The sequence below is a fragment of the Thalassophryne amazonica genome, chromosome 16, assembly GCF_902500255.1.
Source record: "Thalassophryne amazonica chromosome 16, fThaAma1.1, whole genome shotgun sequence".
Lineage (NCBI taxonomy): Eukaryota > Metazoa > Chordata > Actinopteri > Batrachoidiformes > Batrachoididae > Thalassophryne > Thalassophryne amazonica.
The window spans coordinates 45,706,707-45,726,666 of NC_047118.1; the positions used below are offsets into that span (position 1 = coordinate 45,706,707).

The 19,960-nt window shown below is 46.0% G+C and overlaps 1 pseudogene; it reads right to left on the reverse strand.

Annotated features, from left to right (window-relative positions):
* LOC117528717 overlaps positions 1–18,690 on the reverse strand; it is a 36,593-nt pseudogene extending 17,903 nt beyond the window's left edge.
* Between the last annotated feature and the right edge of the window lie 1,270 nt (positions 18,691–19,960).

Sequence of the window (19,960 nt, forward strand, 5' to 3'; positions counted from 1 at the left end):
AGTGGGATATGCTTTGCAAATTTAATACCATTACTACACTGGATGATGTTGAAATTGAGGATGGCCCGTTGGCTGTTCCAGCAATATCAGAGATTTCCTGTCTGCTACCTACAACTCGTGTGGAATGTCTCAAACCTAAACCTACTCCCAGGAATCTTATATATACTACTCTGGAACCACCCCTAAATCCAAACAGCCCAACTGTCAACCCTACTGAGGTCCTTAGTCTGGGTCTCATTAACATAAGATCACTATCCTCAAAATCGCTGTCGATTAATGATCTATGGATTATGGATTACCACTTAGATATGTGTTGGGAAAGTGTAAGTACACGGACCCACAACAGGGGGCGCAAATGAACGGACAATAGAATAGGTCAAATAACAACACTTTACTGTTGCGAACGTGCACAACAAACACAACAGATTCCACAATAGATCAAAGGTCAAATTACAAGGTGTCGTGTGGGCAGGCTCGAAGATAGGAGACGCCTGTCCAAAGCAGAACCGGAACCACACGATTTCCTCCGCCACCAGACCCCGGGAATACTGGAGCCGCCAAGTCCCGAACTCCCAGGTGGCCACTGCCTCCGCGTGTCGGACCTGGTACTGCTGGCGAGGAACAAAAACACAATTAAACGTGGGTGCGTCTGCACCCAGCAATCTGCACGGCAGGGAAGCTACCTCCACCTCTCGTTGGAGAAAAAGTCTGTTATCACTCACAAAAATCACAACAAAAAGGCTTTCTATCAAGCAGTCAGGCTGAGGATATTACCTTTCAGGTAGAACGATATCTCGGCAAAGAGGTGGAGATGACGTCTTGCTGATATACCGATGCAGATCAGATGAGTGGTGACAGCTGTCACAGGTGATGAGTGTCAGCTGTCACCCCGGCTGCTCCTGTGAGGCGGCAGCGCCCTCTGGTGCCTGGAGCCCGCACTCCAGGCAGGGTGCCCTCTGGTGGTGGTGGGCCAGCAGTACCTCCTCTTCAGCAGCCCACACAACAGGACCCCCCCCCCTCAACGGGCGCCTCCTGGCGCCCGACCAGGCTTGTCCGGGTGGCGGCGGTAGAAATCGGCCAGGAGGGCCGGGTCCAGAATGAAGCTCCTCTTCACCCAGGAGCGTTCTTCAGGTCCGTACCCCTCCCAGTCCACCAAATACTGGAAACCCCGGCCCATCCTACGGACATCCAAAAGCCGGCGCACAGTCCAAGCCGGCTCGCCATCGATGATCCGGGCAGGAGGCGGTGCCGGACCCGGAGTACAGAGGGGTGAGGTGTGATGTGGTTTGATTCGGGACACGTGAAATACAGGATGGATCCGCAGTGAGGCCGGCAGCTGAAGCCTCACTGCGGCTGGACTGATGACCTTCTGGATTTTGAAGGGACCGATGTAACGGTCCTGTAACTTGGGGGAGTCCACTTTGAGGGGGATGTCCTTTGTCGACAACCACACCTCCTGCCCTGGCCGATACGCAGGGGCCGGGGTCCGCCGACGGTCTGCATAGGCCTTTGACCTCATCCGGGCCCTCAGCAAGGCAGAACGGGCGGCACGCCACACCCGACGGCACTTCCGTAGGTGGGCCTGGACCGAGGGCACACCGACCTCTCCCTCAACCACTGGAAACAAAGGCGGTTGGTACCCCAGACATACCTCGAAAGGGGAGAGGCCGGTGGCTGACGACACCTGGCTGTTATGGGCATACTCGATCCAGGCCAGATGGGTACTCCAGGCCGCCGGGTGCGCGGCTGTCACGCAACGCAGGGCCTGCTCCATCTCCTGGTTGGCCCGTTCTGCTTGCCCGTTGGTCTGGGGATGGTACCCGGATGAGAGACTCACCGTGGCCCCCAGTTCCCGGCAGAAGCTCCTCCAGACGTGCGAGGAGAACTGGGGACCGCGATCTGAGACAATGTCTGTTGGGATCCCATGCAGCCGGACGACGTGGTGAACCAGGAGGTCCGCTGTCTCCTGGGCCGTCGGGAGCTTCGGGAGGGCCACGAAGTGGGCCGCCTTGGAGAATCGGTCCACTATCGTGAGGATGGTGGTGTTGCCCTGGGACGGCGGGAGACCCGTGACAAAATCCAGGCCGATGTGGGACCAGGGGCGATGGGGCACGGGCAGCGGCTGGAGCAGACCCGAAGCCCTACGATGGTCAGCCTTGCCCCTGGCGCAGGTGGTGCAGGCCTGGATATAATCCCGGACGTCGGCCTCTAGGGACGCCCACCAGAAGCGCTGCCGGACAACTGCCACGGTTCTTCGCACCCCTGGATGACAGGAGAGCTTAGAGCCGTGACAGAAGTCCAGGACTGCAGCCCTAGCTTCTGGTGGGACGTAAAGTCTGTTCTTCGGCCCAGTTCCGGGGTCCGGGCTTCGTGCCAGGGCCTCCCGGACGGTTCTCTCTACGTCCCAGGTGAGGGTGGCCACGATAGTGGACTCCGGGATGATGGGTTCCGGTGGATCCGACAACTCCGTTTTGACTTCATCTTCATGTACCCGGGACAAGGCATCCGATCTCTGGTTCTTGGTCCCGGGACGGTAGGTGATCCGGAAGTCAAAACGGCCGAAGAACAGTGACCAGCGGGCTTGCCTGGGATTCAGCCGCTTGGCGGTCCTGATATACTCCAGGTTCCGGTGGTCAGTGAAAACCGTGAATGGCACGGACGTTCCCTCCAACAGATGTCTCCACTCTTCAAGAGCCTCTTTCACCGCAAGGAGTTCTCGATTGCCGACGTCATAGTTCCGTTCGGCCGGGGTCAACCTGCGGGAAAAATAGGCACACGGGTGAAGGACCTTATCGGTCTTCCCGCTCTGGGAAAGCACAGCTCCTATCCCTGAGTCTGAGGCGTCCACTTCAACCACTAACTGGCGACTAGGATCGGGCTGCACCAGAACAGGTGCAGACGAGAAGCGCCGTTTCAACTCCTTGAATGCGGCATCGCAACGATCCGACCAGGTGAAGGGAACTTTTGGTGAGGTCAGGGCTGTCAGGGGGCTAACTACCTGACTGTAGCCCTTAATGAACCTCCTGTAGAAATTAGCAAAGCCGAGGAACTGTTGCAGCTTCCTACGGCTAGTGGGTTGGGGCCAGTCTCTCACCGCCGCAACCTTGGCCGGATCAGGAGCGACGGAGTTGGGGGAGATGATAAACCCCAGGAAGGACAAAGAGGTGCGGTGGAACTCACACTTCTTGCCCTTCACAAACAGCCGGTTCTCCAACAACCGCTGCAGGACCTGACGTACATGCCGGACATGAGTCTCAGGATCCGGAGAAAAGATGAGTATATCGTCTAGATATACGAAGACGAATCGGTGCAGGAAATCCCGCAAGACATCATTAACTAATGCTTGGAACGTCGCGGGGGCGTTGGTGAGGCCGAACGGCATGACCAGGTACTCAAAGTGACCTAATGGGGTGTTGAATGCCGTCTTCCATTCGTCTCCCTTCCGGATCCAAACCAGGTGATACGCATTTCTAAGATCCAGTTTAGTAAAGATTTTGGCTCCATGCAGGGGGGTGAACACGGAATCTAATAATGGCAACGGGTATCGGTTGCGAACCGTAATCTCATTCAGCCCCCTGTAATCAATACATGGACGAAGTCCGCCATCTTTCTTGCCCACAAAAAAGAAACCTGCCCCCATCGGGGAGGTGGAGTTCCGGATCAGCCCGGCAGCTAATGAGTCCCGGATGTAGGTCTCACTTGAATGTCTTGACCCCCCCTTAGCCCAGTCTCTAAGGGCGAGTGTTGACGTTTTGGCCGTTTGGGGCAGTCTCTCTGTGTGTGCTCTGTTGAGCTGCAGAGAAAACACTCTCCACGGATCAGCCTCCCCATTTTGGCCCTGTGCGTTTCCCTAACAACGTCAGCAGGGGGAGCTGTTGCCCCACAAAGCGCTGCGGCTGTGGAGCGTGGGGAGGACGGCCCCTTTTCGAACCCGGAAGGGAGAGGGGCGGCGCGTATCCGGTCATGTCCTTCGCCTCGCTCCCGACGGCGTTCCTCTAACCGATTGTCTAATCGTATAACGAGATTAATAAGCCCGTCTAAATCCCGCGGTTCGTCCTTAGCCACCAGGAGCTCCTTCAGGACCAACGACAGTCCGTTTACGAAGGCGGCGCGGAGGGCAGTGTTATTCCAGCCGGACCTCGCAGCCGCGATGCGGAAGTCGACTGCATAAGCAGCTGCGCTCCGGCGCCCCTGTCTCATTGACAGCAGCACGGCTGAAGCGGTCTCTCCTCTATTTGGATGATCGAACACTGTTCTGAACTCCCTCACAAACCCATCATATGTCAGAAGGAGCCGTGAATTTTGCTCCCAAAGCGCTGTAGCCCAAGCGCGTGCCTTGCCGCGAAGCAGATTAATTACATAAGCTATCTTACTAGCATCAGTCGCGTACATGACGGGACGTTGTGCGAAGACGAGCGAACACTGCATAAGGAAGTCCGCGCACGTCTCCACACAACCTCCGTACGGCTCTGGAGGGCTTATGTATGCTTCAGGGGAAGGTGGGAGGGGTCGTTGAACGACCAGTGGAACGTCACTGTTACGCACAGGGTCGACAGGAGAGAGAGCCGCAGCAGCGCCCTGAGGGCGCGCCTCCACCTGCGCGGCGAGAGCCTCCACCCTGCGGTTAAGGAGGACGTTCTGCTCGGTCATTAAATCCAACCGAGCCGTGAAAATGGTGAGGATCCGCTGCAACTCACCGATCATTCCTCCTGCGGGCGCCTGTGCGCCCTGTTCTTCCATTGGCCGTTCAACAGCCGGTTGACGCCCCTCGGGATCCATGACATTGGCCGAGATATCCTGTTGGGAAAGTGTAAGTACACGGACCCACAACAGGGGGCGCAAATGAACGGACAATAGAATAGGTCAAATAACAACACTTTACTGTTGCGAACGTGCACAACAAACACAACAGATTCCACAATAGATCAAAGGTCAAATTACAAGGTGTCGTGTGGGCAGGCTCGAAGATAGGAGACGCCTGTCCAAAGCAGAACCGGAACCACACGATTTCCTCCGCCACCAGACCCCGGGAATACTGGAGCCGCCAAGTCCCGAACTCCCAGGTGGCCACTGCCTCCGCGTGTCGGACCTGGTACTGCTGGCGAGGAACAAAAACACAATTAAACGTGGGTGCGTCTGCACCCAGCAATCTGCACGGCAGGGAAGCTACCTCCACCTCTCGTTGGAGAAAAAGTCTGTTATCACTCACAAAAATCACAACAAAAAGGCTTTCTATCAAGCAGTCAGGCTGAGGATATTACCTTTCAGGTAGAACGATATCTCGGCAAAGAGGTGGAGATGACGTCTTGCTGATATACCGATGCAGATCAGATGAGTGGTGACAGCTGTCACAGGTGATGAGTGTCAGCTGTCACCCCGGCTGCTCCTGTGAGGCGGCAGCGCCCTCTGGTGCCTGGAGCCCGCACTCCAGGCAGGGTGCCCTCTGGTGGTGGTGGGCCAGCAGTACCTCCTCTTCAGCAGCCCACACAACAGATATGATTGGGTTATGTGAAACCTGTCTTAAACCTACAGCTGTCCTCCCCTGAAATGAGGCCTGCCAACCAGCATATACATTTAGTCACATCCCTCGTGATGCAAAGCAAGGCGGGGGTGTTGCTCTCACAACCCCAATCCCAATGAAGTTGGGACATTGTGTAAAATGTAAATAAAAACAGAATACAATGATTTGCAAATCCTCTTCAGCCTATATTCAACTGAATACACCACAAAGACAAGATATTTAATGTTCAAACTGATAAACTTTATTGTTTTTGTGCAAATATTTGCTCATTTTGAAATGGATGCCTGCAACACATTTCAAAAAACCTGGGACAGTGGTACTGTGTCACATCACCTTTCCTTGCAACAACACTCAATAAGCGTTTGGGAACTGAGGACACTAATTGTTGAAGCTTTGTAGGTGGAATTCTTTCCCATTCTTGCTTGATGTACGACTTCAGTTGTTCAACAGTCTGGGGTCTCCGTTGTTGTATTTTGCACTTCATAATGCGCCACACATTTTCAATGGGCGACAGGTCTGGACTGCAGGCAGGCCAGTCTAGTAGCTGCACTCTTTTACTCTTTTTCGTACTATGATGCCACACTGTTGTAACACGTGCAGAATGTGGATTAGCATTGTCTTACTGAAATAAGCAGGGACGTCCTTGAAAAAGATGTTGATTGGATGGCAGCATGTGTTGCTCCAAAACCTGGATGTACCTTTCGGCATTGATGGTGCCATCACAGATAGTCGCCAATGCCATGGGCACTAACACAACCCCATACCATCACAAATGCTGGCTTTTGAACTTCGCGCTGGTACTATTCTGGATGGTCTTTTTCGTCTTTTGTCCGGAGGACACAACATCCATGATTTCCAAAAACAATTTGAAATGTGGATTCATCAGACCACAGCACACTTTTCCACTTTGCGTCTGTCCATTTCAAATGAGCTCGGGCCCAGAGAAGGTGGCGGCATTTCTGGATGTTGTCGATGTACAGCTTTTGCTTTGCATGGTAGAGTTTTAAATTGCACTTGTAGATGTAGCGAACCACGTTAATTGACAATGTCTTCCTGAGCCCACGCAGTAAGATCCTTTACACAATGATGTCGGTTTTTTTATGCAGTGCCACCTGAGGGATCGAAGGTCACGGGCATTCAATGTTGGTTTTCGGCCTTGCTGCTTACGTGTGGAAAGGTCTCCAGATTCTCTGAATCTTGTGATTATATTATGGACTGTAGATGATGGAATTCCTAAATTCTTTGCAGTTGAACGTTGAGAAACATTGGTCTTAAACTGTCTATTTTTTACGCAGTTGTTCAAAACGTGGTGATCCTCGCCCCATCCTTGCTTGTGAATGGCTGAGACTTTTGGGGATGCTCCATTTACACCCAGTCATGACACTCACAATTAATGTCCTCAGTTCCCAAACGCTTATTGAGTGTTGTGATGTAAGGTGATGTAACACAGTAGGAAACATGCCACTGTTCCAGCTTTTTTGAAATATGTTGCAGGCATCCATTTCAAAATGAGCAAATATTTGCACAAAAACAATAAAGTCTATCAGTTTGAACATTAAATATCTTGTCTTTGTGGTGTATTCAATTGAATATAGGTTGAAGAGGATTTGCAAATCATTGTATTCTGTTTTTATTTACATTTTACACAACGTCCCAACTTCATTGGAATTGGGGTTGTATTTATAAATCTAGGTTTAGCTTATTAGCTGTTGGGGGTCACAAATATAACTTGTTTAAACATCTGATTCTCCACTCTGCCCACAATGCTACGTATTGACAAGGTCAGAAGAATAAAAATCCCCTGTATTATTTTGTCGCTGTATATAGGCCCCCTGGACTATACTCTGAATTCTTAGATGAATTTGGTGCGTTCATCTCTAACAGGTCAAGTACTGCAGATAACATTCTGATTATTGGTGACTTTAACATTCATATAAATAAGCCTTCTGATCCCCTCTGCAAATCATTACTGGAAGATGGGAGCATGGGCTTCCCTGAGCTATCCTCCCTTCCCCGTGATGACGTGGATTGTTCACATTTTTGTTATTCAGGAGAGACTTTTTTTTAATGGTTAAGTGATTTTGTGGGTGGTATAGTGAGCATCACAGAGCCTTTGAGCTCACGCCATGTCCAACCAAAGACATAGATCTGATTGAGCTTAGTGACACAGCAGATGACTACCATTTGGCAGACTACTTTGTTGGATCTCTCAGAATGGTGACATTAAAAAGACACATACATGTATAAGGTATGATGACTTTCTGACTTAAAATTTAGAGTTTATTGGACTGTCATTGGAATTAAAAAATAGTTATAATTATTTCACAAATATAGAGTAATCAAAAGAATGATTAAACTAGCATGAAAGTAGATGAACTGGTGAAAAAAGATTTAATTCAAAAACTACATTAAATGCAGTATTAAACTGGCAATTATCATAAACCTCTGCTTAATGACACTGGAAAAAGTAAGCTTAAAATATATTTTGTCCCTGTAGTGCTTTTGTTTACTTTAATGAAGATATTTTGATCAATTTGTTGGACACTGTAGTTTTCCTGTTAAATGAGACTCTTAGCTTTCTGTCTGTAATATAGATCACTTGAAGAAAAAAAAAATCTTAAAGCTTTGGAAAGTAAGACTTTTTACATTCTTTACTGAAATTTTGAATACATTAATTAATATAGAAATATGTTTTGGGATAACCAATGACCTCACTCACGTATATGTTTATACATAATGTATTTATATATGTGTTTATTTTTATTTACAGATTGCTGTGAAATGCTTGCTCCAGTAAAGCTTAGAATTATCTGACCCTGCAAGATGGGATTCCAGAAACTGTTGGTAAACTTGTTCAGCACATAAAGACACAGCGTGGGGTCGAAGTCCACTTCAGGCTGCAATTTATGGATGCCAAGTTTGGTAATGAATTTACCAACTTGACTTCAGTGTCAGAGATCCAGGACAAAGGTACCTTAAAGCTCGTCCTTGATTTAGCTGCCTCTGCTGTGCCCGGTGACTGCCCACCTCCACCCTTCTCCATTCCTGCAACATCATCGTCTGGTAATGATTCATCACCGTCAAGTACCTTCTGTCTCCTCCCGAATCCACCTCTTCAAGATCATCTGGATGGCCTGTTATTTTTCTTGTTCCCCGATTCCCATTTGATTGTGAGCTGCAGCTGGACAAAGCCAATGCGCCATTCAAAAAAGGTGGAACTTTATTGAATTCATTTATATAGCACCAAATCACAACAGAGTTGCCTCAAGGCGCTTCACACAAATAAGGTCGAACCTTACCAATCCCCATCTCATGCAACACATGAACGGAAATTCGAAAAATATTATTATTGTTCAGAAAATGTATATCCCCACATCAAAATGCCCAAAAGCATGAAAATGAATAATTTTGGCAATTATTTTCACTTTAAAATTCGCTCAACCAGTCAGCGACACTGTATTAGACAGTCTTGCAAACAGACTCTTCATTGAAACCGACACCCCTAGTAAAATTTTTCTTTGAATGTTTAGCAAAAAAATACATGCTGTATATGCGCAGGACACTCACAAAATACACTGTGGGAATTTTCCCGAAGAAATTAGTTGAAAATGAACCTAAATTCACTATGGAGCATACCGCTAGCAGAGATTAAATCATATAACGAATTCCTCATGAAATAAAGTAATTTTTACTTTTTATTATAGTTCTTCAATAATTTGGTTATGTACAATGTATAATTGATTGTTTTATGCACCATCCATATCCACCAAATTACTGAGGGATGCTTAAAGAATTAGAAAAATATATGATTCACCGTGCCAAATGGTTCCAAGCTACAGTACCTCCTTGAATATTGATGAAAAAGTGAGAATTAGAAACTATAAAACACTATAACTTGTCTGTGTTGCTTATTAGAGTCATATTGTGTTTTTGTTTACACAATGCACATAATAGGATGGTTTCTACTATTTCAGTCCTTTGCATTTTCATTATTTTTCAGTAGCATCTCCCTTCGCATCATGGTGTTTTAGACTCCGAGTCATGCATTCAAACCGTATAATGCACGGCTTCTCGTTGTTTAATCTTTACGTAGCCCCAACTCTAAAAAAGCACACGCGTGCATAATTTAATTTAATTTAGTTGAGACTACATATATTTATTAGATGGAAATCCAATCCAATGAATCAGTTTTTGAGTGAAGGAGGTATATGACAATAATTGGACCCCCAGCACCATTCTGGCTTTTTTTAAGTATTACCATTGAGGTTTTTTGTATATTAATACATTGTAATCTGTAATTATTTTCCACAGTCTGCTTCACTTTACCCCTCCAAAATGTAATAGGAAATATTGTTACATTACCTGCTAATAATAATTTTTCATCAAATACGTGGCATAAATTTGCCCCCTTTCCCCACCCCACCCCTGCAGATCCAAGAAACGGCCTTGCAGTACTTCACAATAGTTTGGATAATGTTCCCAATCCATTTTAATCATCAATCTGATGATCTGTGGAAAACATTAACCACAATACACCTGATGTATCACTTGACAGTAAACCTGATGTTTTCATTAACTACACGCCATAAATTCGTGAGAACCACCACCCCCCACCCCTACACGTTGCTGTCATAGACAACTGCCTGTAAAGTTTTTTGGCAAGTTATAACTTTCTAAACAGCGTAATTTGTAATGAAAGCTGCATCATTTGTGCGGCTCTTTCGGCGCCATGTTTGTTTTTTCTGAAACAGAGGTAAGCTCCTCCTACCCCTCCAAATGGAGTGTACATCCAGAATCACTCCAAACAGAGGGGTTTGTAGCCCTTCGCCTACCTCTCCGCCTCTCTACTAAAAGAGAATTGAGACACCCCTCTGTCTCTCATGTCCGCGCAAAACGGGGGGGGAAGGGGTAAGGGGAAGGGCCAAGGGGTAGAATTGAGACTCAGCCTTAGTCTTGTCCATCCAAATTGGAAGTCTCAAAAAACAGTTTTATTTGTTATCTATCGTCCACCTGGTCGTTACTGTGAGTTTCTTTGTGATTTTTCAAACCTTTTGTCTGACTTAGTGCTTAGCTCAGATAAGATAATTATAGTGGGTGATTTTAACATCCACATAGATGCTGAGAATGACAGCCTCAACACTGCATTTATTCTATTATTAGACTCAGTTGGCTTTGCTCAAAATGTAAATGAGCCCACCCACCACTTTAGCCACACTTTAGATCTTGTTCTGACATATGGCATAGAAATTGAAGACTTAACAGTATTCCCTGAAAACCCCTTTTTGTCTGATCATTTCTTAATAACATTTACATTTACTTTAATGGACTACCCAGCAGTGGGGAATAAATTTCATTACAGTAGAAGTCTTTCTGAAAGCGCTATAACTAGGTTTAAGGATATGATTCCTTCTTTGTTATGTTCTTCAATGCCATATACCAACACAGTGGAGAGTAGCTACCTAAACTCTGTGAGTAAGATAGAATATCTCGTCAATAGCTTTACATCCTCATTGAGCACAACTTTTGATGCTGTAGCTCCTCTGAAAATGAGAGCCTTAAATCAGAAGTGCCTGACTCCGTGGTATAACCCACAAACTCGCAGCTTAAAGCAGATAACCCGTAAGCTGGAGAGGAAATGGCGTCTCACTAATTTAGAAGATCTTCATTTAGCCTGGAAAAAGAGTCTGTTGCTCTATAAGAAAGCCCTCCGTAAAGGTAGGACATCTTACTATTCATCACTAATTGAAGAAAATAAGAACAACCCCAGGTTTCTTTTCAGCACTGTAGCCAGGCTGACAAAGAGTCAGAGCTCTATTGAGCCGAGTATTCCTTTAACTTTAACTAGTAATGACTTCATGACTTTCTTTGCAAATAAAATTTTAACTATTAGAGAAAAAATTATTCATAACCATCCCAAAGACATATCTTTATGTTCGGCTTCTTTCAGTAATGCTGGTATTTGGTTAGACTCTTTCTCTCCGATTGTTCTGTCTGAGTTACTTTCATTAGTCACTTCCTCCAAACCATCAACATGTCTATTAGACCCCATTCCTACCAGGCTGCTCAAGGAAGCCCTACCATTAATTAATGCTTCTATCTTAAATATGATCAATCTATCTTTATTTGTTGGCTATGTACCACAGGCTTTTAAGGTGGCAGTCATCACTTGACCCAGCTATCTTAGCTAATTATAGGCCAATCTCCAGCCTTCCTTTTCTCTCAAAAATTCTTGAAAGGGTAGTTGTAAAACAGCTAACTGATCATCTGCAGAGGAATGGTCTATTTGAAGAGTTTCAGTCAGGTTTCAGAATTCCTCATAGTACAGAAACAGCATTAGTGAAGTCAGTGGACTCATCTCTGTGCTCATCCTGTTAGACCCCAGTGCAGCTTTTGATACTGTTGACCATAAAATTTTATTACAGAGATTAGAGCATGCCATAGGTATTAAAGGCACTGTGCTGCAGTGGTTTGAATCATATTTATCTAATAGATTACAATTTGTTCATGTAAATGGGGAGTCTTCTTCACAGACTAAGGTTAATTATGGAGTTCCACAAGGTTCTGTGCCAGGACCGATTTTATTCACTTTATACATGCTTCCCTTAGGCAGTATTATTAGAAAGCATTGCTTAAATTTTCATTGTTACACAGATGATACCCAGCTTTATCTATCCATGAAGCCAGAGGACACACACCAATTAGTTAAACTGCAGGAATGTCTTTCAGACATAAAGACATGGATGACCTCTAATTTCCTGCTTTTAAATTCAGATAAAACTGAAGTTATTGTACTTGGCCCACAAATCTTAGAAACATGGTGTCTAACCAGATCCTTACTCTGGATGGCATTACCCTGACCTCCAGTAATACTGTGAGAAATCTTGGAGTCATTTTTGATCAGGATATGTCCTTCAATGCACATATTAAGCAAATATGTAGGACTGCTTTTTTGCATTTACGCAATATCTCTAAAATTAGAAAGGTCTTGTCTCAGAGTGATGCTGAAAAGCTAATTCATGCATTTATTTCTTCTAGGCTGGACTATTGTAATTCATTGTTATCAGGTTGTCCTAAAAGTTCCCTGAAAAGCCTTCAGTTAATTCAAAATGCTGCAGCTAGAGTACTGACAGGGACTAGAAGGAGAGAGCATATTTCACCCATATTGGCTTCTCTTCGTTGGCTCCCTGTTAATTCCAGAATAGAAGTTAAAATTCTTCTTCTTACTTATAAGGTTTTGAATAATCAGGTCCCATCTTATCTTAGGGACTTCATAGTACCATATCACGCCAATAGAGCGCTTCGCTCTCAGACTGCAGGCTTACTTGTAGTTCCTAGGGTTTGTAAAAGTAGATTGGGAGGCAGAACCTTCAGCTTTCAGGCTCCTCTCCTCTGGAACCAGCTCCCAATTCGGATTAGGGAGACAGACACCCTCTCTACTTTTAAGATTAAGCTTAAAACTTTCCTTTTTGCTAAAGCTTATAGTTAGGGCTGGATCAGGTGACTCTGAACAATCCCTTAGTTATGCTGCTATAGACTTAGACTGCTGGGGGGGGGGGGGTTCCCATGATGCACTGAGTGTTTCTTTTTATTCACCTCTTTTTGCTCTGTATGCGCCACTCTGCTTTTAATCATTAGTGATTGATCTCTGCTCCCCTCCACAGCATGTCTTTTTCCTGATTCTCTCCCCTCAGCCCCAACCAATCCCAGCAGAAGACTGCCCCTCCCTGAGCCTGGTTCTGCTGGAGGTTTCTTCCTGTTAAAAGGGAGTTTTTCCTTCCCGCTGTTGCCAAGTGCTTGCTCATAGGGGGTCGTTTTGACCGTTGGGGTTTTTCTGTAATTATTGTATGGCTTTTGCCTTACAATATAAAGCGCCTTTGTTATGTTGGGACGCGGGTTAGAGGAGCGAACCAGTGTCTGACAAGGACCCAGTGCTAAAGAAACAGAGACCGGTTCCAAAGAACATAACAGATTTATTTCAAGTGCAAATATAAACAAAAAGTGAATTAACGGCCTGGCGGGGTGGAGGATGACGCGCTCTTCCTAGTGCCCAAGGGATTGGAGCCCGACAGTTCTGGACCCAGAAATTCCCGCCGGCACCCCCCCAGGTGGTTAATGAGTCGGACAGCGCCTGTTAAGGATGAGAGGTGAGATAAGTCAACACTGTTCACACAAATACTGTTTAGGGTTCACACCATCAGCAAACACATTCAGGTTCTAATTCAGACTCAAATTACAGTAACAGCTCTCACAGCCCGTGGAGGACCATCAATCCACACACCACGGCTGTGAAGAGCGAATTTACACAATTATCAGAGTAGCTCAAATATAGCTGCGTACAAAACGCCAAATTACTATTGTTAATTACTCAGTCATTCACAGCTTTAGTTACCTCTGAAGTGTGCTGATGGAGCATGTCCTTCACCCATCTCCTTAACAGGCACGGTGCGTCAAACCTGGAGCGATCCTCAGCGTCACAATGTTAGACAAACGATCGTCACACAGCAGCAACAAGGTTGAGTCCCCAGCACCTTACACAGAGCAGTCATGGCTTAAATGTAGTACATCTTTAGGATATCTACTTCAGCTGGAAGTCCTTTGGAACTGTACGTGAACTGCTGATCAGGATATCCACTTCAGCTGGTAGTCCTTTAGCTCTGCACGTGAACTGCTCATCAGGTGCATCCACTTCAGCTGGTAGTCCTTTAGCTCTGCACATGAACTGCTCATCAGGTGCATGGGGTTGGCGTGATGACAGTGGAGGGTGAGAGACGCTTCATCCATCATCACAGCTTCAGACACGCCCCCCACAAACCACCTGGAGTGCACACAAAACACACAAACAGTATCTTGGCCAGCCAACCCCCCCCCCAAACACATAACAGCCTTGAGCAAACTGTTTGTTGTGATTTAGAGCTATATAAATAAAATTGATTTGATTTGATTTTGATTTAACATTATTGATAAGAGCATGCAGACTGTCAGCAATTGAGGTGGAAAATCACGGTCAATAATCATTAATTATTCATAAAACGTGTATAAAAATACAATAAAAGCACATCATTCGTCATTTAAAAAGCATCATAGTAAAACTCATAAATATAACTGTATAAGCACAACAAAAGTCAAACACCATAATAAAACTGTCACTCAATAAAAATCAAACACCTTAAAATAATCATAGTAATCATTTGAAATAATAACACTTGGAGCATTTACCACATGATGAGGGAGGCTGGTCCACAAAGTTACCACTAAATATAAAATATTTTCTTGAGACATATCTGCATATTTGCACCTCAAAAATGTGAGAGTGACCCCTCAAACATACATAAACTATTTTGGGGGAAAAAAAATTACGGCCTGAAAAAAATATTTGGGGGGGTTAGTAAGTCCAACGGCAACATGCAGAGATATGTGCGATATCAGAAGGTTTCCGGCCTCACTGCAGTAATTTATATTTATTTCCCCCAGGATTTTAAATAAATATTGGCAGGCATCAATCTTGGAGATCCTGATATTGTTCCAGAAGAACCATGTTCTTTTGCTGAACAAGAAAACTCATTGTTAAGAACAGTTCACATTTTATTTTCAGTCATAAATTATTTCAATATCACTGAGGTATCACACAGTCAATACGATAAAATATGCATCATTTATTTCAGTCCACACAAATCAAAGAAAATATGAGAGGCATCATGAAGGACCTGACACCTGCCATTAGTTTCTATCAAGCTGCCAAAACTATGGAAAAATCACCAGCAAGCCCAGCGGGTTTGTATGATATTACATGATTCAAATTGACATGAAAGTTTTGTAGTCTCAGAACTGTGCACATTGCTAGAGAAGCATCTGAGTTCTTGCATCATGAAAATGTCCAGGATATCTGGGATCAACTGCAAGGCCTCACAGGTGGCATTCTACCAGACAGCGGCTGATAGGATGACGCAGGTGACAGGAGACCACCAGCTGACTCTTGGGTGCTGAGTCGAGCAGTTCTCGGTCTGGCAATATGGACAGCCTTGTTCTCTCAGATAAAATATTTTTTAGAGTAAAACAAAAATCATCAGTATTTACAGAATTGATTGAGTTAATTCTGTAAAATCACTATAAACACAGAAAGGTGAATACGAGGTCTGTTAGAAAAGTATCCGACCTTTTTATTTTTTGCAAAAACCATATGGATTTGAATCAGGTGTGATTGCATCAGCCAAGCTTGAACCTTTGTGCAAGTTTTTTCATGCCTGTCGGTTGCGTCATTCGCCTGTGAGCAGGCTTTGTGTGAGCAGTGGTCCACCCCTCTCGTCGGATTTTTATTGCGAATAAATGTCTGAACGATTTGGAGCTTTGCTGCATCAAATTTTTCCAGAAACTGTGAGAGACCTCCAGGTGGACACCCTTCGGAAAATTCAGATGGCTTTTAGGGACGATTTTATGTCTGTCTCAATGTGCCAAAAAAGTGCAGATGTCCACGTCTTCTGAAATTCCTGTGGAAGTCAGATGACATCCCGGATCAACACAGCGTCCAGTGTGGAAATGAACAGCACATTTCACTGTTACAGGAGTTTTTGTCATGGAAAGAGGAGCGGAGGAATTCCACGTGTCGAGGTGGAGCCACATGGCGCAAAGCAGCGCCGTGATGAAGCCTCACAGGACATGTTCTGGCATGTCTAGCTCATGCACAATTTCTCGGATAGTCACACGACTGAAAAGCCACCGAAAGCCATCTGAAAGCCATCTGAAAGCTGTCCTGTGAGACCAACATGGAGGTGCTTTTGTCCCGCGCCATTAGCGGTTCCATGACGCATCCCTCTGCTTCTCTTTCCATGAAAAAAACTCCTGTAACAGTGGAATGTGCCGAAAAAGTCTTGATGTCCACGTCTTCTGCCATTTTTGTGGTAGTCAGACGACGTCCCGGATGAACAAAGCCTTCACGTTGGAAATGATCTGGTTGTTTCAGTGGGGTGTCAGCCTGTCGATCGGCGCTCGGAGTGCGCCATGCTCTCAGACGCTGTGGGCGGTCTTTAAACCGGCTGGAGCACTCCTTAATCTGTGTAATCCCCATAAAATCATCCCTGAATGTCATGACCGGCCCTGTTCCAGGCTTTGATCCCTTATTTGCCCCTTTCTTTGCAGCATCTTCTGTTCTCGCTTTGATTTATTAGTAGTTTATTTTCATCATGTATTTCTGCTATGTTCTATTTTGCTTTGTCACTTTGTTTCTTTGCTACTTTTATACTTTAGCCATTGTCCTGTTCCATCTTTGTTTTAGCCAGTTTGTGTTTTCATTGTTTATCACTTGTTTATTTTGTTCTTCTCATTTGTTATGTTATCTGTTGTGCTTTAGTGTCAGGTTTTGTTGATCTCAGTCTCTGTTTTATTTTGTAATTTGCTTAGCCACTTTGGTTTCTTAGTCAGTCCAGTTTAGTTTTATCTTTGTCTTCTTTCAGTTCTCATGTTCATGTCTGGTCTGCTATTGTGTTATATTCTGCTCCTGATTCCCATTTTAGCTCCATTCTGCTTTTACCATTTGTTTCCACTCCGCACCTCCCATCAAGTCTTTGCTCCTCACCTCATGCCCAGTTATTTATGTTACTTCACTACATCTGCCCCATGTCTTTGTCTCCCACATTGTTTATGTCTGCTTTGTGTTTCCATTTACTCACTCTCTTGCACCTGTTCCATTGTCTTTGTCTATTACATCATGCCACTGTGCTCACTCCCTTTAGTCACACTCTTGACTCCTGTTCACACATCTTTGTCTTTTCTTCTCTCCAGCTTGTGCTCTCTTCCCTCACTGTCTTGCACAACATTGTGTCTTTGTTCATGAGCCATGCCCTCTTTCTGGATCCTTCCTCTCACGTGCACCTTGTTTACACAACCTGTCACTAATAGGCCACATATATTTAAACCCCACAGTTCTTCACTTCCTCGCCAGATTGTTATCTTTGTACACTTTCCAGTGCCCATCACAGTCCTGTTTTTGTCTTGCCGTGTACTGAACTTTGCTCTGTTACCTCGACCATGCCTTTTGTCTCATCCCAGATGTCGGTGTTTGCTCGTGCTTCTGACCCCTGCTTGTTTTTGACTGCAGCTCAGCCTGATCCTGTTTGTACCTCTGCCACGCTGACTGACCAAATGTGTACCGAACCTTTGCCTGAAATAAAGACCACATTTTCTCTTTCACCTAAGTCAAGTCTGGGAGTGTGTATTGCGGGTCCAGCCGCCCCGGGTAACGGGCGCCCGCCCGTTCTGACAGTACAATCTGGCCAAAACATGGACTCTGCACAGACTCCACTCCTGCCATGGAAACCGCTGCTGTACTCCCGGATATTGAGGTGATTAAGAGGATTTTTTCTGACCTCTCATTTTTTTTGTCTGTTTTCGTGAGTGTTATGCTCCAAGAGAAAAGTTTGATTATCTTGACCAGGCCTGGAATCTTGTGAATTCAAACCCCTGGCTATTTGACTATTTCCCAGAGCTTTTGAGCATGGATGATGTTTTTTGTGAACAAAAGCGGCCAGAGTGCATGAAGCACCCGGAGGCCTTCCTGCTGTCTGAGTCAGAGCAAGTAGCATTACAGAACATGGCTACATCTTTATTTAAAATACAAGACCTATTTTTTGAATTTCAGGACTGTCAAAGTCAGCGGAGTAAACGGCGGATTTTCTCGGCACTTGACCAGATTTTTTAGCTGAGCCTGAATTGCTAACCACTTTCCCTGAACTGAATAACATAAAAGCGCAGTTTAAGCAGGATTTGGTTCCACCATGTATAGAGGACCCAGTTGACTTTTTGTTTGAGTCTGAGCTCACTGCTGCTTGTTACGAGGAGCCGCGCATCATTACGCTTTCAGACGCTGCTCTCGCTCCAGCCTGGTATGATACAACACCAAAGAAAGCTGCTTACCTGCTGCCCTTTGTTCCAGAAATGCAGTCAGCAGATCCAGCCACACTCCTGATTCCCCCAAAGCCGGCACCACGGAAAATCCAAGCAATGCTCGAGGTCTCGCAGCAAATTCCTGGTGAGCTGTGCGTTCCGGTCGTTGGTTCCACAGCGCAGCCACTCAATGCAGTGCCGATCCCCGTGCCTCGAAGGATACGAATGCCACAGACAGAATCACGAGCTCCAGCTGTCGAGATCATGTCTCCAAGGAACCCGGAGGCGACCATGTTCCCTGACCAAGTTAAGCCACCCACGTCTTCTGTGTTTCCAGTCTCAGTCGCAGCGCGCGGCCCGCCGCCAGAAGAGGACACAGTCGTGGCGAGCGGCCCCCTGCCAGAAGAGGACACAGTCGCGACGCGGGGCCCGCCGCCAGAAGAGGACACAGTCGCGGCGCGTGGCCCACCGCCAGAAGAGGAAACAGTCGCGGCGCGCGGCCCCCCGCCAGAAGAGGAAACAGTCATGGCACGCGGCCTGCCACCAGAAGAGGACACAGTCGCAGGCACACGGCTTGCCGCTTGAAGTAGAAAACGTCAGAGCACGATCCGCGTCGTCTTGTCCCTCTATCGGAACGCCCACAGCCGGCCCAGCTTCTCTGCTACCTGCAGCCCTCTCAGATTCTGCTTCCACATACATCGCGGTCACCTCATTGGTGACGTCACGCCCATCTGCTTCCTCTCTCTTGCCTGCCGTCGTCATAGCTTCACTATGCTCCACCACAGATTTCCCCCCGGTGGCTACTGAGGGGGACTCCTCGCCTTCTTGGTTTTGGCCAGCAGTGGCTCTAGAGGGGGGTGGCCGCCCACATACTGACAGTGGTCCTGAGCTTCTGCAAGCTGTTCCAGTGTCAATCTCGAGGACAACCTCAGAGAATTGTGACTGTGGGACGGTCAGTGGCTCTTCTTTTCCCATCTGGTTTATGACGTTGTGTATCCTTGCCTGTGACTCTGTCAGAAATCTGTTAAATCTACCGCATCTGAATCATAAGCAGTTTTCATGTGAAGCTGTGAGAGGTCCGTTTAACATGCTACGTCAGAGTCTGAGATGTATTTCTTGTAAGCCACTTATTCAATTACTGCTTTTTATGTGCTTTTGGAGGAGTTCCAGTATTCCATTCTGGGGGCTCTCTCAGGGGAAAGGTCATGATTTTGTAGGAATGAACTACACATGTGAGGTTGCGCAGTTTGGTCTGGGGTTCCTGGCTGCTGCTGCTTCTGATTTGCTCAGTAGAGTTTTGTATTTCCCACATTTTGTGAAAAAGATGAGTTTTCTGACTCGCTCCATTATTGGGGAAATTTCTCTCCCTTTGCAGCGTTCCCTGTCTTGCAATGGGATAATGAATCTTTTGTATCCTTTGTTTAAGGGGTTTACTGTCTCATGGAAGCTGTTGCTAGGTGCTCTCTATAGCATGTTAATCAACTGGTTAAGCTCTCTTCAAAGCAAATTGAATTGCTGGTTCTCAAACTCAGTTGAGGGGAGTATAGCTGACATTTGGAATTG